The sequence below is a fragment of the Lagopus leucura genome, unplaced genomic scaffold, assembly GCF_019238085.1.
Source record: "Lagopus leucura isolate 7727_CA_CO unplaced genomic scaffold, USGS_WTPT01 Super-Scaffold_100004, whole genome shotgun sequence".
NCBI lineage: Eukaryota > Metazoa > Chordata > Aves > Galliformes > Phasianidae > Lagopus > Lagopus leucura.
Genome location: NW_024962264.1, coordinates 43,459,223 through 43,484,867, shown reverse-complemented (window position 1 = coordinate 43,484,867; position 25,645 = coordinate 43,459,223).

Below are 25,645 nucleotides of genomic sequence, written 5' to 3'. Positions count from 1 at the left end.
GGTTTTCTATTTTCCAAGTGTTAATTGTTTTAAAACATGCATATACAAAATAAACTGACTTGTCTTACCTAGAATTTGTATTAAGCATCAGTCTCATTTTCTCGAGAAATAAACATTTTTACGCTTTTTTTTTTTCTAATTAATCTCAATCTAGTACCATTCATTTTAAAAAGTGTCATGCATAATGTTTAATGATTAATACAATTCTGGAACTTCAATATGCTTTCAACTATTTTTAAGTTTACTCCTCCTTAAAAAGCACAATTTAAAACTTCTAAATAAAAGAATTAGCCTCCTCATGAAATTATAATACTTTAAAAAAGCAGTGGAATATTCACAATAGCTACTCTTGACATAAATATTCATAATTAGATTTCCTCCACAAGTCTTACTTCTAAATATTATGCACCAATGCACATATTCTCCCACTCACCACAAATTCCAGACCATATATGCTGGATCAGTGCAATCAAAATCACTGTTTCATGATATTTCTTCTATTTCCTCAGTCAACCACTTCCACTACCATACATAAGAGTAAGCAACCACAGAACAGCTGATTTAACCTGAAATCATGAGTGACCTAAGCAAACACACCTGCTGTCCACAGAGGTGTTCAAAACACAAGGAATGCTCTAGCAGTGCTATTCCCAAATCAAGTTAACAGTATTTACAAGCAAGCATTAGTAAGCTATTAAAAAATTTAATCACATGAATTTAAAGCTTTGTGATTGGTATGACAAATACTGCAAATAATTGTAAATAATCTTTAAGAAGCATAACATATGGGAGAATGCTGCCCTGATACTGTCTGATTGTTACAGAGAAGGTGTTAGAACTCAGCTCTCAGAGAGCAATATTGCTTTCTTCTACAGCTTTCATGAAGTAACTTCTCATTAAATTGGCTTTCGCATAAAAACCTTAAGTAGTCTTTAAGAACAGTTTAAAGCATTCTTGAATAAATCCCATGCCTCTATAAAAACATTAAAGTACATCAGTAGACTTTAACATTTCCTTTATACATATACATGCTTTTTAGACAAAAACAATGTGATTCTCCTTTTCATGATGATTAACAGTTTTACTTTAAATCCACGATCAAACCAAGTGGTGTTTGTTTCTATACATCTCAGGTATGGTCTGGAAACACATGCTAAGCAGTTTCCTGATGTGGTAAGTCACCCAGCATCAGCCTTCTTCACTATTCCCCCACTTCCTGAGTGGTAGGAACACTTACGTTCAGCAACACTGCAGCACAAAAGTAGCATCAGTGCTATGACAAAGTGTTGGCAGCAGGAGCAGACAATGAATGTGAGAGAGGATTTCACATCACCTGCTTGGAAACAACAGGCCTAATGAGGCTTAGTTTGTACTGCTGGCCTAGAAGGAAGCATTTCACTCACAAGGGCTGCACTGGCACAAACCTGGTGCCCTGAGATTAGAATACCATGTAATACAGAATTGCAAGAGAATACAAGTACTTTCAGTACAATCAGTACTTTTTACACCTGAAACAGATAGTTACTGTAGAGAGTTATAATGAACATGTAAAACATAGAAATGATTATCCAGCATTATTACAAAACTTTCACATTTCATAGCTTTAATCATTAAAATGACTTAGTACATTTTAATTATAGAACTTGCATCTGGCTTTGCAAAAAGAAAAATGAAATATATAATGTTGTTCTAAACCTCAATGAATAAACCATGCAAGCTCATTTCAGCTCACCATACGTGGGAGGGGGAATATTTATCCCCCAGACATTATATTTTCTTTCCTTTTGAATCGTTTTACATTATCATGAAAAGAAGCTTGATAATTACAATATAATTACTTGGTAAAAGCATTCCTTGTTCACAAAGGTGCTGAAACAGGCATCAACTACTAAGAAATAGCTGAAAGATCATTTAACTCTACCAGCTACCTCCCCAACAGAAGTCATAGAAGTCATAAAAAGTGCCAATGTGACCTCAACTGCTGCAAGCTGATTGGCATTTGCTCTCTCAAATTTCAAAAATGAACAAGTAAACAAAGCCTAAAATCTGCTGCTTACTGAGGCTTGGAGTAAATACTGCCCTGCTTACTCTGCCTGATGTTCATGGGGGGCTGTGCAGCCAGGTATCCTTTTCCACTTACTTTTTGAAAAACCACCAGCTCTACCATTGCAGACACTGCAAGAAGCACAGTAGCAAGAAAAAATATAGGAGGCAATACAAAAGTACAAACTGGCCTAGAAGGGCAGGTGCTTAGCACATTGTGGGAAATACTTTGCCACCCTAGGAGCCATTTCTGCAACCGGTCACAAGATCAGGCTAACTCACTGGAGAGAAAAAAATTTGTTCCTCCACCCTGATTCACTGCTAGTCAGCCAGAGAGTCATGGAGACAAGAGGGAGTGGCAGGAGGGGTTTTACAGAGACTGAAAGGGAGCAGAAGAGAGGGGGGAGGAGGGTGCGTTGCAGCAATAAGAGGCTTAGTGAAATTTCTGAGGCCAGAGCAGCAGCAGACCCATAGGCCCCTGCAGGAGGAAATATATGCCTGCCAGTTCCCTATAAATGGAGAGAAAAGCCATGTCTGAGGTACCTGGAGAAGACTGTGCAGTACGGGAGCACTGTCAGACTGAAAGGAAGACCATAGAAAAGAACGTGCCCCTGCAAGGACACAGTGAAAGAAGGAAAACTGGTTCACCAACTCATTTAAAATTCCACCTTACCCAGCAGATCTGAGGTTTTCCCATTTTACAGTTCACTTAGGTCTAATAAAAATCACTTTTAAAGATTATAAAGGTTTGGTGTTTTGGAAAGGGATAGAGCTTGCTTATTGTGCCAATGAGATGATACCAGGCCTACTTCCTATATCAGTTTACTTAGCAAAATGGATTCAGGCAGAAAATCGATATAGCAACAGCAACTTTTAAAATTACTCAGTCGGATTTGAAGTGTGGACTCCCAGTACAGAAACCCCAAAAAATTATGAACAATCTATTGTTCTAGGGAATCAAAGCAAGCATAGAAGGAAAATCAATAGTCCTTCAGCTACACGTAATTTCACAGTATCGAATATGTGCAAATATTTGTGGTAAACATTATTGTTTTCATAGCTGATGGGTCAGCTGAAAGCATTTGGAACTGGTGGATTAGAAAGTTCACTGTTTATTGCTATAGGCTGTTATCTTCCTTTACAGAGCCTACCGCTCCTGAATACAGACTCAGTTTGAAAAGTAGAGTACCAGCCCTCTACTCCTGAGCCTTGCACTGCATCATGCACTCCACATATTATCAAGTCTGGGGGATAAACCCATCTGCTGGAGCAGAAATAGGAAGAAGTGAAGAGGTAAGACACTCATGGCGGTTCCACAGCACCTCAACTTCTCTCCAGCCTTGGAAGACTGGAAAGAAATTGTTACAATATGTGTAGGAATGATTATAGGAAACATCAGAGCTGTGGTAGGGGGCCTCCTTGCTTTCCCTGATGAACGTACACAGCTAACAGGCAGCGCAGATTTATACAACTGTTCTCATATTTTGCCACTGTGCATGGTGTAAAACAGCTGTTAACTGAAATGAGGAAGTTGAAAGATTTATTACATCATATAGCAGCAGTGGTGCAAGATCAAGAACATAACATTGTTTGAGGTGTGTTATAATCTTGACAGACTGCCAGAATCCATAACTTTGTACATTATATTTAACATTCTGTTCTGAATGAATATGAGTATATCACTACATGTGATACTGACTAGAATTATTATGAAATGGGAAAAATTATTTTGCTCAACATTGCAAACACACACAACAGCGCTGTTACTATCTGCTCAGTGGTCACCAGAGGAGACTTGCTTATGATCAATATCACTAAAAGCATTCTGTGTTGTATCTATTTAATTGGAAACGCTTATTAGCTATTTTGAAGTATTTTTTTTTTTATCAAGTTGAACAGAAATCAAGTACTAACCCTACTACTCCTAATGTTGTAAAGGAGTGTTTTCTCTAATGCCTCTATCTCCCTACAGTATGGAGCACATCTGTTTTTTTTTTTTTTGACAACTTAGATGAGCAGTCCTGAGTACTCTCTGCATGGGAATGTAAAACACCCAGAGAGGAATGAGTAAGATGAGCCATTGGAGAGTGGTGCTAGCGTTCTCATCATTACAGTGATCGACGCTTTATTCAAGTCCTATTAATGTTGATTGTATCCTCTATTCCTTTCAACACTACTAAAAGGAGATACAGGTTGAGAGAGGTGGAAAACTGTTTCAAAAGATAAATATCCAGTAACAAAAAGTGAACAGAATTTTCAAATGAATCATAGATGATGTGACTTTTGTAATGAAAAAGGTAGCAAGGCCACTACATTCTGTTGGATGAAACAAAAAGTGAATTGACAGTAGGGAAGAATGAGTTACTCTCTGTAAGCGACTTACAGCATATTAAATTAGCAATACCATTTAAGGACAGGAAGAGTTAATAGAGGTAGGCTAAAGTGAAAATACATTTTGATACAGGCATAGGACAAGGAAGGAAAATTCTACTGAAGGGAAGAGCACCTTGAAATGGAAGGAAAAATAATTCAAAGTTATTCAAAATTATGTGAAAAAGAATTATATAGCATAAAAATAGCTTGAAACTTAACATGCAAACGGAAGCAACAGTATCAACATTTTTCAATATAAAGTAATGATAGTTCATAGAATACCAGTCAACAAACATGCTTTTATCAGTTAATCCAGTTTACACAATAGGTATGCATCTTGTCTCATTTCATATTACATTGTTTACAAAGAAAACAGACTGAAAGCAGCATTTTTCTGATATGCTAGAGGCTTTTACTTATAATCAAGATCCCATGTTAATTAAATACATTAGACTTTAAAAATGAAAGTTTCACCAAAGCTCCACTATGAAAGAAATTATATGATCTTCTGAAATATTTCTATTTTGCTAGTAAATTTACTTCCAGATTTTCAGATTACAGAATCACAGAATGGCCCGCGTTGGAAGGGACCTCAAGGATCTTGAATCTCCAACCCCTTTGTCACAGGCAGGGCTACCAACCTCCCCATTTAATACTAGACCAGGCTTCCCAGGGCCCCATCCAATCTGGCCTTGAATACCTCCAGGGCCGGGGCATCCACAACCTCTCTGGGCAGCCTATTCGAGCACCTTACTACTGTCATAGTAAAGAACTTCCCCCTGACATCTAACCTAAATCTTCCGTCCCTCAACTTAAAACCATTTCAGATTTCTAGTTTTATGAAGGCATTAAGCACCAACATTTACAATCATACTGTTCAGCTTCATTAGACATCTGGAGCAACTGTTATCTAAGTCATAAGTAAAGGCTACAGAAAATAGCATGCAATTAATAAACATTAGTAAAATGTGTGACCAGATCAAGAAGACAGACACTGAACTGCTACTGTAGACGAGTTCTGCTCAGGATTCACGGATTCAGTGCTTTAACTAAGCAGAGGTTTTTACCATTAAACACAAAATAAGTAATTTAGTGTACTCAAGCTCCACAATAATTAGGCTTCATCTTAAATACTGGAACTACTATGACTAGTTTCTATAAAACTGTTGCCTCAAACTGCTAATCAAAAAAGGGCAAGATATATCCTTCCCCTATCCTATATTATTCATCAAAGATTATATGAAAACTGCTGCATACATGGGACAATAACATAAAACCTTGTGATATTGCATAAAATCTACAGCAATCAAAATAAGTGATAAAAATGATTAATAAAGCAATCAATGAAAGCACTGGTAATGTGGAAGCCCCAAATAAAAAAGTATGTATTCTAAATTAGCACTAATAAGGCAAGCAAACAAATTTCATTTGCAATTGGAATTACAATTTCTTCTGAAATGTACTTCCCTTTCTTTTAGTGGTATAGGGTTACTCATTCTGAAGCACTAGTGTATCCTCTGGGCATGTACTGATTATTTTAAAGACATTCTAAATTATTTTGGTAGTGTGAAATTCCACGGCAAATTATACATATTCTAGACTGCATTCTAGACTACATAATAAAAGAGAAGAAATGTGCAGAAAACAAAATAGATTAATATCATGAGAGGATTTAAACGCCTGATTATATTATTGAATTTCAAATATTTTTGTCAGTTATCTAAAGTAGCACTGCGAAGAAATTTTCAAGAGCTTCTTCAAGCTCTAAAAATGATGTTACTGTTTGTTTGCTTAAATATTTTCTTATAATTTTCATACTTGACTGGCTTTTTTTGTTTAAATTATTTATTTTTAAGAGAGTGTAAAAAGTGCACAGGTGTTTACTGCTTCCTTGGGGGTAATTAGATTTCTTCAGCATGGATCCAGTGGTATCTCTGGAACTGTTTTAGAATTTGAGAAATGAAGCTTTGTCAGAAGTGTTATGAATGGTGAGGCTGTATTATATGTTATGGCTATACTAAAATTGTTAATGAAGCTGTAAGTCCTAAATATTCTTACAGTATAAAGTGCAGTGCAAAGAAAGTAAGAAAATTCCTGTATAATCAATAGATATCAAGATGTTATAATCACAATATAATTGTATAATCAACAGATATCAAGATGTTATAAACACAGTATAATCAAGAGAGTTAGGCAAAATAGACAACGATCACAAAAAGAGAATAGGTGGAAGAGCTTACCCTTCGGCTAAGCTCACCACAAAACACCAAGAGAGGTGATCTCCAGAAGAGATCCTTCCCCCTCTGGTAGCCAGCTCTTAAATAGGTCTAGGAGGGGTAGAGCCTGGCTCCACCCCTTCCGGCAGCACAGGTGAATTGCCTTCACCTGTGCTCCTCTGGCTGACTCATGGCTCGCCTCAGGTGATCAATCAGAGGTTCAAGCCATGACTCAGCAGTTCCCATACAATTCCATACTCTGAACTTTTTTTTTAGAAGAAAGTGCTGAAAACCTGAAGGTGTGGCACATAGAACTGATTATGATTTCCAGTGGGTTATGACAGTTGTTGTCTAGTCTTTCCCTGAATAGTGTTATATATAATAGTCTTTCCCTGAAGAGTATTCCCTGATTGTTTAGAAGCAGGAGAAGAGGGAAAGATTCTGATCTTTTTTTCTTGGCAAAGTAATAGTGTATTTTGTGAACATTTGTTTATTTCCACCTTGACTTTATATACCAATTGAACCTTTGATCATCAAACTCCCTCATATCAATGTCCCATAATTTAACTCTTCTGAATTGTTCTGTAGCAGCTAATACAGTTTTGCAATTTCAGACATGGAAAGAGTATTACAATGTGCTTTTCAAGTTAAAAACAAATGCACTTACCTATGTTTTAATGTATCTGTTGAGGCACAGATAATCTACTGTGCTCTTTGTTCCTTTGCATTTCACCCATAATTAACTTTATCAGCTCTTGACCAGCTAGTTCCTAAGGATGTTTGCCTTACAAAAGATTGCAAATGGAGTTAGAGCTGAAGGACTTTCTTAGGCCCTAAGCTACACAACTGATAGGAATAAAAACAGTAGCCAATTTCAACATTGCTTTCCTAGAATAGCTATCAAAATTAGAAGAAACAGCTTTGTGACAAATTACAACATTGTTTAATAAGTTTTTTAGGTATTTTTAAGCTAATATTTTATTTTTATATATTAACATAATACATAATGGTAATATAATATTAATAAAACAAAATATTATTATAATATATAATAAATATAATATTAAATATACTATATTTTAGCAAGTATTTATGTAAAATAGCAGCTTCATATTTTTCCTCTTTCTTTATATCTAATTCTCCATGGACTCATGTCAAATTTTCAAAAGCTGTTTGCCTTGGCTATGACAACTTTTGCAGCTTTTGGGAAAACAAACAAACAAACATTTTGTTCTCATGTTCAACAGATTCACTCAGATTTTTTTAATCTTAAAGGGAGTCTTGATGCTAAATGTTTTGGTATGTTTAAGTCTTTCCTTTTCTAGAAATCTACTTTTATGCATACTTCAGTTTCCTTCCATCAAATGCATTTAAATATTTCATTTAACATAAGAATTAATCCTGAAATCTATCCTGTTATGTGTTGTGAGCATTCAGGATATCAAATTTCTCAATTCGAGCAGTGTATTGCTTAGATTTATTCATTTCAACTGTTTCCCACTGCACAACAACATGTGAGTAATCTGTACTCAGTAGGAAGAAAGAGCCTTGGCATACAGAAGAGAGTTGTTCTAGCTACCTCTTAGCCAGTATGTCATTCTCTAAAGCATATTCTTTTAAGTTTTTATTGAAATAATTTTGAAGTTCAGAAAGACATAACAATCATGCTTTTTCTTTATTTCATTTATCACTACTGTTACATTAATTTTTCTATAGGGGAAAATAAGTTCTTAATATCTGAAATATACAAACTCTGCAATGCAGATTATTTTTTTCAATCTAGAGAAGCAGTGTTGAATGTAAACTTGAAACACAGTTTTCAAAAATCAGAACGTCAATTTTCTTTTTTAAAAGTAACATCATTTTGTGGTTTCTTTGTGCCTGCAGAAACGCAACTGCAGTATTTAAAACAATATACCTAGTCACCAATGGGGAGGAGGGGGGAAAAAAATAAATAAATTTGTGTTTTTCAGCTTCCAGAACCAAGGTCTTGGGATAGATGTAGTGATAAGTAGCAGCTCTGGGACTAATTGAGACTACACAGCCATGAGTATGATTGTTTTCACTGCTGTAAAAAAGGTATTATATACTACAGTTGACCTCTGTTACGTGAAATATATATGTATATAACGAATTTCAAAAGATGGAGAGGGGAAGTGAGGGAAAAGAAACTACCATCACTCACCCACAATTTTTTACAGTAGGAGACATGCATAAAACACATACCACCTTTACCAAGTCAAAATCACTGAGATCTGAATAATTTGGTGCCCTTTCTGTTCCCCATCTTCTACACCAGCCAGACAGCACTATTTTACTATTAGGTGACAATTCCCTGTTCTGCTGGGAATCACCTCAGCAGCGCAGAAGTCAAGCTTGCTGTGCATATAGTGGTAGATGGTGACTGAATACATTGCAGGCTTCCTTATACCTGTATGACACATTGAAAATGCAACTGAAATGTCTACTCATCCACTACCAAATAAATAAATAAATAAAAAGTAAATAAGATGAAAGCTGATAAAAGATAAAAGCTGATAAAAGATAAAAGATGATAGAAGATAAAATCTCTTACTGGGCAATAAACATCAAGTGAGATTTCCATAAATCTCTTTACTATGTTCCATGGAAGTGGAATCCCATAATTTCCACTTTACTATGTAATTCAAAGTATAACAGAAAGTTTGATTACTTCCTTTTATTATCAAGTATGTCACTTTACTGCCACTTAGTATTTGCTTTAAAAAAAAAAGGTAATTCAACAGATTAGGCAACCCAGAATTTGGTGGGAGGTTTAATTAAATCAGCCTTTTCTGAACAGTTGTTGGCTGATGATCCAGGCAAGATTCCTAAGGCTTAGGCAGTCCATATTATTTCATAATTGTTAAAATTGATTTATGTTCCTGTTTTTCTGCCCACATATACCCTTGAAGAACAAAGTGAATTTATGCAAGATAATCACTATGAAGCAGCCATAATCTTTAGGAACTGGTTGCAGTCAAGGCAAGCATATTTCTCTTTTATTCCACAAAAGCCCCAGAGCTCCTCTTTCAATGCATTAGGTTCATTCTTAGTATTTCAAATCATCCACATTATTTTAATTTCTCTTACAGAAATAAAGATTTGGTACCAACCACACAAAAGCTTTCACTTGTACACATTTAGAGAGAACCTGTCTTTTATATTGCAATATTCATATCTAAGCATGTCTTTCTTTAAATTGCAAAAGTGATTATGAATATAAATTCACATAAATGAAGAAATTAAGTTCCTTTTCTACATCAAAATATCAGAAATGTTTTCCATCACTGAGACTGGCACCATTCCACTTACCTGCATTGCCTTGATTTGCACTCTTGGATTCTTCTGACCAGATGTTGTGATGAAAAATACAACCTTATGTGGAGATGCAGCTGGTGATGAGATGTCCACGGGAAAGTGAAAGAATTCTCCTTCATGTTTCAAACCTTAGCACTTGATGAGAACCAAGATCTTTACGAAGTAAAAGGCTAGTACACTTGCTCTTTCTGACCAGGCAGTGCTGTGGCTGCTCAATATTTACTCAAAGCCACAATCACCTTCTGATCTGAGGAGCAAGTGACTTGGTGATTCTCTTCCATTCTGATTGCTATGCACAGACAGTGATGAAAAGACAGATTATAAAAGATTATGTAGTTTTCCAGTCCCCAGACAGTTTACTTTGCTCTTTTGCAAGTTGGTCTAATGCATCATCATCTATCATAAAAGGCTTATAAAAAAAGTGCTGGATCTTTAAGATTATCTATGCTCCAGTGTTAAATAAGAAAGATAAATCTGCAGAAAAAAATATATAAAAATTAGGAGCTCAAATTAATTCTAGTCAGCAGTAAAAAGCTGATTTCCTTTCCTAATAGGATTCAAGCCCTAATGTCCAATAATTCAAATTAATACTATGCCTCAGGGTATTAAGCAGCCTTTCTTTCTTTTACCAAGAATTGCCTGACGACTGTATATTTCTGTTTCATATGCCATGTCCTGCCAGTATAATAAATTTAATGGACCAGAAATCCACATATGACCTGTCAGTCGTTTCAGTGTATATTTAAGTACAATTATACATTTGCATATTTGTATTAATGTAACTTTTTTTCTACAACATCCAATACATTGTAACACAATGATTGAACTGCACCATAAAAATATGAAGTTTCTAATTACATCAGATTAAAATAGCAGAGCATTTCAACAATTTTTCTGTTCCAAGACACTATATTATGTATTCTATAGAAAGAAAATAAATATAATTAGAGACCAAATACTACACTCCGCTCCATATTTGGTAGGAAGACAGTGAGGAAATACTGAAGAAACTGATTTGATTTTTGGTAAGAGTCTACCCTGTAAAACAATATTTCAGATTTCATCAAGCTCGAGAATAAAGAAGTTCTTTGAAATGTCATCACTGTACAGTTAGTTATTTCTTTCATTCGGTTATGTTATGCAGCTTTTTCCCCTAGGAGTACAAGGGCTTTGCACCCACAGTGCAGATTAAAATACACCTTCCATGGGAAAGTTATCTCCTGGCCTCCAAATGATGAGATAACTCTGGTAACTCCATTTTTTTTTATCACTCTAGACAAACTGGTGCTGAAAATTTATCAAAAAAATACAAAAGGAATTGTGTGGATGAGTTTGCAGGGGCAGCATTTTCATGCAAGGCTCCTGGGACAACAGCTGAGGATCTTTTCTCAGCCTTTTGAACTCTGAAAAGCAGTATATATATATCTAGTAACATCATACCAACTAGGAAATTAAATGATGAGATTAAATGTGAGATCTACTGCCAAAGTAAAAATTCCTGATCTACACTGTGAAGAGGCAGTTTCTCAGGGACAGGAATTAGAAGTGGGGAAATGCACGCAATCAAGTTAAAAGCATAACAGCAATACATCTCTATGTATTAATTTAATGTTCTGGACAGTTACCAAATGGGAAAATAATTACTGTACCATAAAATTTGTGGGGAAAAAGAAAAGCTACTAAACTACTATTTTGACTCCTTAAAATCTATAACATGAGCTATCAAAACAAAATAGGATTCATACAATTAAAAATGCTATAAAAACAAAAGTATATAACTCTGGTGGCTTTTTTTAGGGGAAAAAAAAAAGCTGTTTTTTGATTTTTTGACATTTTGTGTGATTTGCATATTTTTTATAAATTTGTGATTTTAAAATCTAACATTCTTCCATTTTGAATTATGTCTTGTAATGCAAATTTTTCTACATTTAACATGTTGATTCAGAGTGGTAAGATGCAGTACATGATGTGGCAGCATGTCTTTACTGGGGCTGGAGGAAGGAGAGACAAAGATGACTACCTGTACCATAAAGTGTTCACAGCCAATTTGAATGCTATGCATACAAATAAACGCATATCTGTAAAAAGAAAACAAACAACAACAACAAAACACACAACACTCACACAGTCCATTTTACTATACATATGATGGAAGCATTTTGGCTCCGCATTTATTCTTCCACTCCAATTCAGGGGTAATTTAGAAGCACCATTCTATTGGCAACATGCCCACTTAATCAGCAGTAATTATCCAAGTACAGGCCCGTAATCAACACAGAGCTTTTACACTGAATTTACATCATGCTCACTTTTGTCATCGCCTATATTTCTGCTGCAAATACGCATGTTCAGTGTTAAGCGTTTGCCTGGTAGTAACACGTCTCAATTTCAAAAGAGTATGTGGTTGCTGACATAAACAGTATTGCAGCAAGCTATATGGTTTGAACTAAACTTAGAGTCAGACCCTAGATTTCAGTGGTACTGAACAGCAAAATACAAGCCTCTAAGGGGAAGCCCCACAGGGAGAGCATGCTACACTAACTGGGAATAACCACCACTCTTCCTGAAATTCATTATGCCCAGGCTAAAACATCTAACTCAAGAATTAGACCCCTCTCATAAAATGAATTAATCATCTAAGTGTCTAGCTGTGCCTGAATTTCTGCACAACTGATTGTGATTTCTGAAGAAACTGTGGGAATGAGGAGGCCACAACTATCTCTTGCATTGGTTAAATTATCACTAAGTGGGAGATCATATCACATTGTTCTTCACAAAGTCTAAAATAATTATACCCTTCTTTTACCTAATATAACTCTAAATCACAGATCTGATTTGAGGAAAAGGATAAGTTATCTTGTCTTTAAACAAGGAAGAAATGTGACTGGCTAGTCAGCCTACCTGTTAGCTTACTTTTGGGGGCGAGCAGGGAGATTCGGGTTCTGGTTCTCTACCCTGCTGTATGAAATAGCACATCTCCCTCACTTGTCTCTCTGAATGCTGCAGGTCATGGAAATGTTGTGTCTTTGTCCATGAATCCATAGCAAGGAAAATGTTCTTCAGTAGAAAGACAAGAGAGCTGTAAATTTGTATGTGTGGATGTAGAACACCATAGGCAGTTATCTAAAGTATGTAAAAAAACTGCCATGGAGGAGAAAGTGGAAGTGAGACAGTAGTCTGAGCTTTTCTGAAATGTGTTTGGTAGGCAGTTTAGTGTGAAAATTTGAACTAAATTTTATCATCTGGCACTTCAGACTTTGAACTTCAATTCCTTTTGTTACCAAGATCAGAGATTTCCATGGAATTTTTAATCATTCAATACAGAAATGCTTGCATGCACATCTTTCCACCCCAGCTGTGAAGACTGTCTTGAAGCAGCTATCCTGCTGCTGTATATTATTCCTTAATTTAAATAAGAAAAAAAAAAAAAAAAAAAAAAAAACACTGATTTTCATTTGGTCCTGTATATCCAGAAGCTATTGCATTGAGTATATTTTTCCTCATAAAAGAAAAATATCATAAAAGTGTCTGTTGCCTTTTTTTTTTTTTTACATTATTGTACAATTCAGAGATTTATTAAAATTTCAATAAAGTAAGCTATTTAACCTGTAGGCAAAAGTGGTATGAAACAGCAGGAAAAAAAAAAAAGTGAACAGAAAAAAATCAAAACGACATCACAGAAAAAAATCAAAACCACATCCCTCTGCTGATCATATTCCTTATTTTCCATCCCAAGTATTTCTCTCTTCTACTTATTAGAAATTATTTCACCTGCTTTCACATGCATTCAGCAAGAAAGGAAACACTCCTGGCAAAGAGAGTCAAAGGGAATGAGATTAACTAAATTCCAATGAAAGAAAGTCACAGTCTCTGCTCTGCGATGCAACATACTTAGCACAGTATGAAAAAAACTATTAATATTAATATAAAGAAGTAACTTTAGAACAGCCTAGTAGGTCAGGACTGCAACAATCTCCCTTAAATGTTGAAAGAAAGAAAAAAAGGAAAATAAAAAGGACTAAGAATGCTGATTTTTACTGAAAAGATCAGGAATAGAGTTCAAGAAGCTATGCCCACATCATTGACTAACACAAGCTAAGGTGAAGCCGTTGACCAGATAACCAGTTTATCACTGAAGTGGGGTGCATCTATCAGCTATCAATGGCTCAAACTTCAGCACTGAATTTTATTAATAATATTTTCAAGTAATTCTTTTGCAGAAAATATGGCTTTCTACCAACTGAAATAAAATAAAGGATGACCGTAATATAGTCTGTGTTCTATTAATGTACATTTTGTAGACTAACTCAATTTTAAGTTTGAATTCCCATATCTAAGTGGAGAATAAAACCAAACCAAACAAACAAAACTACACAAAATCAAATTAAGTGACATATTTCACCTCATCTATAAGAATTCTATTTACATTTATTCATACTATAAGAGAACAAATAATAACAACAAAAAAAAACCTTGTTTTGGAGTTTGAATAGAAAATTAGAATCTTAAAAATATATAATTTTATAGGGGCAAGGATGGAATACCATTGCTTATTTTATGTCAAGCTTAAGATTTGATGTATTTAGCTCACAGACTCCTTTTTAATAAAGTATTTCAGTACAGTGTTCAAAAAAATTAAAAAGCAAAATAAAATTCTTGCAGATTTGGATACTGGAATTAATTCTAGCTCTCTACGTGGCAATTTATTAGCAGGATTTCTCACTGCATGCCCTTATTCCACTGTGGTATGAAACTAATGTAGCATGACTTTTTTGACACTAGAAAATGAAGAGCAAAGTATTACCTTTTTAAAGGCATGAATAATTTACTGTTTCATATTCTTTCATAGCATATAGAGGTTTTATTCTCTTAAAGTAGAAGTACTAAAGATCACTGAAGTGTTTGAAAAAGTTCTTAAGGAAAATGTGATAATTTTAAATGCAGAATATTTCAAACATTTTTTTAAAACAGTAAAACCCAGTGTTTCTTTTTCTTATATCAAAATGTGCGCATATCGAAAGATATATACAGTTTTATGATTCTCATTTCTCTTTACAATTGTTCTGTTTCCTGTTATTGCTGACTCTTTCTTGAACTAAATGACAGTGCCTGTTGCCAAATTACATGGCTCCCAATTCTTTACATATAATCTGTTGTGTCCCACAGTCTCCCAGGTCATATGTTTGCCAAAATAAAAGTAGTAGTGCTATAAAATATGCTTAGATATTCATACAAACAGAGAATTATGTTTTTTATATAAAAAACATTTTCTTAAAAACAGAACAGTAATGACACTGATATTTTTTCTCACTAGCAGCAAATAGAAGTAATGAGATATCAAAAGCAAGTTAAATAACAATTCAAAATGCATTTTACTATGTAAGAGGTATATAAAAATAACATTACAAGATGCTGTTCTAGTTATATTAGATTAATTCACAAAGAATGTTCATTTTTTTTCTTAGCCAGAAGCTATTTGTGGATTTGATTTGCATTTATTAACTTGGAGTAAGTTTTTGAACAGCTAGCTAGACTGATAAAGCCACTGTTCTTACTGTTCTTTACCCAATAGTTAACACTTTAGGACATAAAATCTGATCTTAATCTTCACAGAAAGGGGACTTAATCTAGGTCTTCTAGTTATTCCATAAATATTTTAGAATATCCAGAAAAGAACTCCATCATCCTCTCTGTTCAGATTTACTTGGAAGTAAAGCAAACAAACAAAATTTTCTTTTCAAATAACCTTCTTTCAAATATTTCCTTCAAATAACAAGGTGGTTAGTGATCAGTTTGAATTAGCTGTCTGAATACCAATCCTTGAAACTTGCCAAATAGGACTTTTTTGGTGTTTCATTCCCACATTACTCCCTGCAAAATCTTGTACCAGTGAAAGTTTTTTAATATATTATACACTAGCTGGTTAAAACACAATATTAAGAGTTACGAGAGCTATCTAGGTCATCTCAAAGAGAAGAAACAACTTCAACCTCTTACTAGGTTTTTCTATCATTAATGTTAATATCAAGTAAAAATTTCATTATAAACCACAATGTACACAAGCGCTTAAATCTGCTCTTTTATCTAATGGCTTTCATTAGAGATGCATAAATTAGAACTGAAATATTTTATTACAATTTGTCACAATCAAAAGCAAATTCTCATTGCTTTGATTTTGATTTGCTGGAGATCCCTTATAAAACTGCTAATGTACATATGCACTATGTCTGTGTACTGCATATGCAGAAAAAAAATAAAATTCTCCATCACATACATAGTCAAAATTTGTTGTGTAGTGGCACGAAGCCAATACAACGGCTTTCTCAGTTCGTAAAACATTCATGTACAAGGCCTTTATGATTTCTTTGCTGGCTGGCTGTAAAGGAATAACATCTGTCAAACTGTAAGGCTACCAATTATCTTACCTACCAAAACCATGTAATAAAACAATAGCAAGCTTCTACTTACTCACTTAGGTGAAATGTATGAAGGAATCGAGAAATCAGGTTTGTCTTCATTTACTTAGAGAAAAATTAGAAACAAAATAGACAATAAAGGAAAACAGGAAAAGATAATTAAGGAGTTCCTCCAGGACATGACTGTCAGACTACAATCCCTGTTCTGTGTACAAGAGAGAAAACTCTTTAACAATATTCAGAAGCAAAACAGTATCTAATTTAAGAAACTGGCTTTTTCATAAAGTAAAGTCAAACCACTTTGCCACGATATGCTTTTTCTAAAATGCTTGCACCAAAGTAGTATCCTACATAAGAAGCCAGTGCAACATGAGAGGGAAGATGCTAAATAAAATGTTCAAAAATTTGGGATTACACCTCTCCTTGTAATTTGGTTGCAGATAGTACTTTTTAATTAGAAAGATGTTGAATAATGTCATCATAGACGTCCATTTCATTTTTCATATAGTTTTTTCAGAGTTTCAGAATCATTATACCAACATAACAGATTTTCTGATCATATGTATGAACATAAATGTGTCTTTACAATATATGTCCAATCTCTTGAATGAACACACAACTGGAAAGTTGTTACAGAGAGCTAACTCTTGCTGGAGGCATACTGATTAGATTAACAACTCTCTCAAATGTTTTTTCAGAATCGTGTAAGGTGTTCATTCCTATAATAGTGACATCTGTCTAGTTGTTGAAAGAATCTTTGCATTGCCAGCAGAGAGCAGAAAACCTAAACCTGTATTGATTACTCAAATTGCAGTTATCTGATGCACATACTTGTAAATGGCCTATGTACTCAACACAAAGCAGCTCTAATTATTAGGCATGGGATGTGAAATAGGACATTCAAAGGATTATGCATTTTTTTAGTCATGGTAGATGGCTCTCAAAAGCATGATTGACCACCTGCCAAAATTGGAAAGAAATCTGTGCTTAGAAATATTCACTAAGCTGAAACATCAGAACCTCTTCAGTTAGCTGTAGTCTATGCAGCAACCTAAAGACTAAAACTTATGGCACATTTTCTGTTTTTCTGTTATATGCACCAGAGAGATACAGAAGAGCAATAGAATTTTACTCTGCTCTGGGCAACTGGAAGTATCTACTTTCATCATGAAAGATTAAAGCAGAGAGTAAGTTGGGACACCAACAATTCATCTTTCTTTCCCTTTGCTTCTTCTTTCACCTTGTGGAGTTTGTGTATTGCTGTTTCAGAGCACTGTACCACCACATAGCATCCTGTTCCTAAAATTCCTAAATATGAGGACTGATTCAACTGATATGAGGCAGTAGTCCCTTTCATACTACCTTTTCACAGTAATGTGCAACAGATAGGAAGCTCCTGCTCTTACTTTCATTGAAAGAATACTAACTGGCATAGAAATAATCAGGGTTACATGGTCTATAGTCCTTCAATGCTTCTAAGTAAGAACACAAGTTCCTTTAGAGATAGAGCAGAAATTAATAAAAAATATTTCCCAAAAATTCCTAGATGTAAACAACATGATTTCACTTTCATGTATCTATGTCTATCAGATATTTTGTTCTAAGCAAACATACAGCCACATCCTCTACTGTTTCATAGGCAAATGTGGTTTCTGTTTATCTGAATTGCAAGAAACATTTCATATGCAAATGTATGAACTGAATTAGATTTGCATACAATGTTTTTTTCCATTTAGAGTAATAAGTATAAATGTCAAAGTTTTATGTGAGATGATATAACTATTTGATCCTGTGAGATTACTTCAAAAAGAAAAAGGAAAAAATAAACAGTTTATAGTATCATAAAATCACTGGAAATTTTCAGAGACATTGGTATATTTTAATTTTATGCAATATCACAATAATACCTTATTATTTTCAAATACACTGGAAAATAACTCCTTAGCTTTCTGAACATCATCTTTGTACTTTTGGACTATATTGACTTAAAGTACAAATAATCTTTATATTTGTACACTATTGACTTCAGACTTAAGACATCTCTTAAGACATGATGAATTGGATGCATGGAATTCTGGGATCCACCCATCAGAGGAGAAGAAAAAAGCTAAGTTAGAGGAAAATTACTGAAAAGAGTGATTCTGCATTTGGTCTCATTTCTGTAATCATGTTCTCTACACTAGTAGTCCCATAATATCATAATTAAGACAGTGGAAATGGGTGAACTGGCCAACTGAATCTCCTTATTTTTACTGCAAATCTGGCCTATGCTTTACAGTAAGCCTTATGCATTAAAAGCATACTGGGGAAGCTAGCCATCGTGCTTTTAGAATGATAGAAAAACAGCTTAATATACTTAGTTTTTATCTAAATAATATCTCCTCTTTTATTTTTCTTACAACTTTCTATGATCTTCTCTGTTTTCCACCAACACCTAATAATGGTGACACTTAATTGCATATTACATACAGACTTAAGTTGGACTTTTGCACTGCTATAACATGAGGATATTGCTACAGTGTCTTTCCTTACTGCATGCTCTTTGTCCATTGTTGGGACAAAAAAAATCATCTTTACATATGAATTGGAAAAAAAAAGAAACATGCTGGTATAAAAAAAGGTTGTGAGGTTAGAAAATAGTTTTTCCTAACAAAAAATACAAAGGCACTTGGTGACATTATGAACAACCATTTTCATCTGCAGCATATTCAATTACAACACTGGATTTCTTCCAAGCATTATATCTCTAAAGTACTGTACTTGTCACAATTGTAACATCATGCACAGCTTAATCATAAGTACAATGAGAAATAGCAGGCTTGGGACAACTGTGGACCTCTGTGCATGAAGTAGTAACAAAAGGATTTTTTTTTCTTCTATGTGCATAATATTTTATAAGAAATAATACTTACAACCATGGTTGTGTAAGGAAATGGATAAAATTGAGGAGATGCCAGTTTTGTTTTGTTTTAATAGTAAAAAAAAAAAAAAAATCAGAGAAGTATTTGAAAAGGAATGAAGTTTGCTTTGAGATACCACACACTTCCTAAATGAACAGAATCAAAGTTATTAGAAGAAAGGAGCTATTGATGCTTATAGAAAGGAGATGTGAGAAATTCATACTACTCATTATATACACATGATTTGTTTGAAATCTCTTCCTCCACTCTTCAGAAAACTAGATGTCGTTCAGTTTCAAAGCGGAATAACTGCAGGAGTTTATTTATTAAAGTACTGGCCACCTACAATGAAATTAATTTCTCTCATCACTTTCCTTATACATCATCTGAAGCATAAATTTAAGTATACACATTCATTTTCTGAAAATTAATTTCCATTCTTGAAAAGATTATTGACTGTCAATGCTGCACGATCAAAAGAACAAGAATTTCTTTTTTTTGTCATTACATAGTTAATTAAAGAGAAGTAATTAAAGAGAAGTGGACAGTGATTCTTAGACACTTTTGCCTTCAGATCAGGTTGGAACTGATAAAAGCAAATTTAGGATTAGAACAAACCAATTCTTTTTTTCTCCTGTCCCTACGTGCAGGAGTAATGCTACCCAAGTATTACTAGAAATTACTAACTAAACATTACCTTACCACCCTCTTTTCAGATGATTCCTGACTTTCCTTCTCTTACTTGAAAGTCAAAAATTGTATTAAACTCCCTGATCTTTTGCATTCAAACCATACAATTGTGTTTGTTTCTTTTTTAAAAAGAAACCTCTGTATAATTTCTATTATTTCTGCTCTACTTTGCATTAAATTACTCATACTGTCCTAACAAAAATTCTGATTTTTAAGGAATTTGGAAAAAAGAAGTGGGAAAAAAAATAAAATAAAATAAAAACCTAAAACACCAACCATGAGGTTTTACTTGGCAGATATTTTCTACTCTTCTTCAAATGAGATAAATATATAATTTCCAGGCTAGATACATATACTTAGTTTAAGACCGTTTATGTGTATTTTCAGCAAATTTGGCTAATCCAGGCTCCAAGAAGAAGGAAAATGGGGAGAACGATCAAATATTATCCAACGCTATCCTATCTATTTTTATGAAAATAAACTTTTGGAAAGTTGAGTACAATGCTTTACAAAAAAGAATAAGTACTCTGCAGCAAATGTTTAGTCTCTTTTTCTGCTTGTCAGTATTTAGGTGTATATAGCAGATGATTTAAAGTATATAACAGTTACACCAGCAAAGTTAAGAGCACAACAAATCCAAAGAGTCATAGCATGAAGTGGAAAGGCAAAGATGCTGAATAAATAATAAGAAGTACATTTAGCCACCTAAAACTTCAATTTAGAAGCCTTAATGTTAGAGCAACCCTTATTGATATGTATGTTACATTAGGTTTTCAGGAAGTAATCCACAAGACAGATGCATATCTGCAAGACAAGGTGAACATCTGAGTTTAAAATTGAAACAATCTGAAGAAAGAGGATATAAAGGAATTTATTTTAGTGTGTAATAACAGTAACTATGTTCCTGTGTGAAGGTGAGAATCATCTTTTAGTAAGCCATATTTTGCCAATAAGTTATTTTCCTTACGAGTAGTTATATATAAAATCATTAGCTATTCCTCATGAACTGTATTACTTTATGTTCAATAAGTACAGCTTCCATCAAAGAGATAATAGTTCTGCTTCACATTTACATAATAGAAAAGGTAAGAATTGAATTTCTCCTTGGATGATAGCCCTGACATTTCTTTCATTTCTTTTTGCAGTAAGCAGAACATAATTTGTTCCAGTCAAAAGGGAAACATATAGAAATAGAAAAGATATTATACCTCCTGAACATAGGAATTAACTTTAACTCCAAGAAGAACCAACTAAATTTAATTTAGAAGAGCTTGGGGGTTATACTGTTGTCCCTGGTAACTCCATAGAAGGAGGTAGCAGTGTTTGGCTCAATTTGAGCAGTAGCACAGCTGCCACCCAAGGAGTCAGCTTCACATCCTGCAAGGGCCAGGGCATGAGTCTGCTTCCACCAGAATGAGAAAAAGCACTCCAGCAAGCAGCGCTCTACAGAAACAGTTATTTAAGCAAATCTGGTGGAAAACAACGACAAACTGTATGCCATTTTCCCTCTTTCTGCTACCAAGATCATTCTTTCTCCAATATACCACAGTCTAGTAGAGTATCATGGTAGACTAGAAGGAATATGACCTTGAAAAAGTAGTTTACAGAACAGAAAATATGACAGAGCAAGTGGTGTTTCTTTTTCCTATCACACAGAAGTCAGGAAACTGAAAGCAGCAAACAGCTTGGGTACATTTTTTCACTTTCAACAGCTGAGAGAGCACTGCAATTTTTAATTAAAATAAAATAAAAAATAAAAATAATTTAAAAAAAAGTAAATCAGAAAATAGAAGTGATAAAAATGCTGAAAACTAATGAAATATCAGAGAACCCAACAAGAGCCTCCCAAGAGCAGGCAACTTCCTTGCAACAGTCTAGTGAGGACTACTCTGTTTTTCCTGCATACATGTATGTTAAGAATAGCTGATAAGTCAAAATTAGGAAGAGAGTGAATTGTCCATTCTGAATACTGATAGATACCAATTTTCAGGCTTTATTTTGTCTCAAATTTGGTTAAACAAATGGTGACTACATATTTGCTAAAACGTTGTACAGCAGTTGTCAGTTTCTTTTTTTATAATTTGCAATGGGATAACCTGATCAAATACAAACTCATCTTTGCCATATGTAGGCTTTTTAGGGTGTTTGTTTTTTTTTAATAATCATCCAAGAAAATCCTCTTCTGTGGCCTCTTCAAATAAGTTCATACTATAAAGTCCAATTACAAATATTGCAAATTTCTAGAAGTGACAAGAATCATACAAAGAAAAGGAGCCTTAAATTTGTATTTAAGCTCTGCAAAATACTACCTATAATAAAACATAAGAAAAGCTGATTAGTACAGCAGCACAGAAAATTTTGTTTTATTGTTCATTTCCCTTTCCCCTCTACTCCTCTTTCACTAAAGGCAAATCTTTCCATCATGATAAAGAACATATTTCCATGAAATTGGTAAATTTTCTCCTTGGGAATATTCATACATATAATTATTACCAGACTCAGCATACGTAAGGGTAATAATATCATTTTTATCTTGCAAACACTGTGGAAGTAATGCTTTATAGAAAGCTACAAACACTGCAGAAACATCAATGTATGTTCTGTTATGATATGGTTATTTGCTATAACATTCCCATCAGATTGATTTATGCCAGGAACTTGGATATTTTTTGTGCCTTCCTAAAGCAGGACCACAGAGGATTTTTGAAATGTCTCTATGTAACTAACTGAGAACTGAGCTGAAGAAGAAATGCACATCTTGCCATCAGGTTGTAAGTAATTCAGAACTGTGCAAACTTTTTAGTTCAATAAATGTATGCGGGAAAAAAAAAAAAAATTCTTGTTATTTATGGGAGAAAGCAAGAATCTTACCTTCATTTTTTGCTCCACTACTCTTTCAGCTGACAGCAAATGTATGTAACTTGGATGCTACCTAGTAGGGCATTAGGAATAGTATAATTGCTAGAACAATAGTATATTGATAGTTACTTTTATACATTAGTATAGCTCACAGGAATCACAAATTGACTGTGCTATAATGAGAGACCCTGTATGAACAACATGGAATCGAAGAGATGAGACAGTGTACCAAACAAGAGTCTTCAAATATAGAGAAATTGCAAGGAGAAACAAAATTAAACTCTTGTCAATACTTGCATTAAAGCAGCAGAAGAAATAGGACATAGAGCTTAGGTACAGGATAGGCATTAGAAAAGTATTTTTAAAGGATGGAACAAGGAAATAAGAAACTTGATTGTACAGATTGATTGTGGAGGATCTATGTTTGATAGTTTTTTTAAAGTTAAGGATAGACACAGAAAAGGGAAAAACAATCTTTACTTATGCAGACCTTCAGCTAGAAAATATTTTGAGAGCCCTTTTCTAGTGTTGAGCATATGTTTTTAAATCTACTCATGAAATTACTATGCTGATACCTCGTATTTGAAATATATAGTAACAGCAAGACTGCAAGTTTGTTGGGAATGCTTAGCAAGATTTCATTAAATTGTATATGTACTCAATTAAATGGTATTACCTCTTTGAATGAAGCCATAGATTAATTCAGTGTAGTATTTCTGGAGAAAGAATGCTTACTTTCATTTGAACATGGAGATGGAAAATAAAAGTCAATGCAACTTTGCTTTTCTCCTTCCCCAGTAGCATTCACTCTGTTTATAATCACTTCAGTTCTCAGTTTTTCTCCTTATCAGAATGGCCAAATCAGTGCAGCAAAGTACACTGAAAAGGATCAGAAGCTTATTTTACATGTCTACAGAAGAAACTCAACACAAGCCATGGGTGAAAAAACTGAGAGTGTAGGATGTACTTTTTTTTTTCAAGTGCAGAACACTTTCAATGCAGAAAGTAATTCAAATACTTTGCAGAACTAACCCTGTTGAATACAGAAATGGAATAGGAAATCTTAAAGATTTTCTAAATATTTTCTTGGCAAGAAGCCTGCAGAATTTCTTAAGCCATCTGTATCCAAATTCTTAGCTGTAGAATATTTCTTTAGCTCTTTACAAACTGTAGAGACTAAGATAATTTGTGTAGTAGCTTCTCTGAAGCCGACAGAATTACGATAGATTAGTATAGCTCATTCATGTACAACCCTAGCCCACATAAGACTTCTAGCAAGCTGTCTCTTTATCAGAATCTGATAAACACTGTCTCATGCTGTATTAGTTTAAATAGGCTTGCTACATACATTTCATTTAACAATTAAGACCCTATTTCCAGCTGTATAAAACACCTGCAGCTTCTGCTGACTTTGTTAGAATTAGAGGATATCCAGCACCTTTGGAAACCCCATTGTGCTGAATCTAAACAAAGGAAAACAAGTAAATCACTGTATCTACAGATTCATTAAGTATATTTATCTATACTTTAAATAAATCAGGACAACATAAAAAATCTCTAATAGCAGCTACTAGTGAATGTTTCCATCGTTGCAATCTATGGCTTCAGTTCAAAAAAATTAGATTTAAAAATTTCTTTTTTCTTAGCAATGCCCTTCAAATCCTGCTGAGCAGTAAGGGTTCTCTGTCTGAGTATTTTCAGTGTATATAAGAGGTCTCAGATAGACAGCTCTATTTCATAGGGAGTTTCAAACTACAGCTTTCCAAACATAAACCAAGACCATGCAGTGCCAGAAGAAATAAAAAGGCCAGAGTCAGCATGCATTTTACTTTTGTAATCCAATTAATGTTTAAAAAAATCATGTTACCATGTTGGGTAGCAGCTGCAGTAAGTGAAATTAATTTAATACTCAGTATTTTAAGAATTACTGTTTCATGTTCAAATTCTTATCATTACCATCTAGCTGTGGAGTAAACCCATAATTTGCTGAAACTTGTTCAGCATATTTGCCATGGAGGTGGCAGTAGAAGCAGCAAGGTTTTTTGTTCACCTGAGGCTTTTTTCAAATTTCATTTCTTATTGATAAGTCCACAAAACAAAACTAAGCATCCACGTAATCATTTAAAGGTAACTTTGACACCAAGAGAACATTGGGAGATAGGAGGAGAAGAGAAAAGAAAAACATACTTACAATGTCAGGTACAAAAGTCAGTATGCATGCAAGAATTTTGCACTGGCACTACATATTTACTTTGATAAATTAAGTCTTCTAGGACTATAAGGCATCTATATGTAAGGCATCTTTTTATTTCGAAAGTGTAAAATGAGTTTTTCTATTAGAAACATGTTTCCTGCCTTTGGGAAACTAACAAACAAACACCATTGTTTTATCTTAAAATTGGCCAGATTTCTCATAAATTTTGAGTTCTGTCAATTCCCTCATCTTGTCCAGGGACAAACTAAAAGCATATAAAAAAATAATAACAATAATAAAGTATTTATTCTCATATTATCTTACTGTCTCTTCAGAAACAAGAAATATTAGAGAGCTTTTTCTCATCAGTCCATTTCTTGGACAACCTTTTGTACTAGCAGTGTTTAACTCAGCTAACACAGAATTCTAAACTATATGGTATTCATTTTCATTTATGTTAAAATAATACTTTTCTGTCTGATAACTTCATGACTACTAGACACATTAAGTTATAAGAAACTGTACATAAAATTTAGAACAGAGCTACACATCAATAAACAGAGTGCATATTTTCTCAAAAAAAAAAAAAAAAAAAAAAAAAAAAAAAAAAAAAAA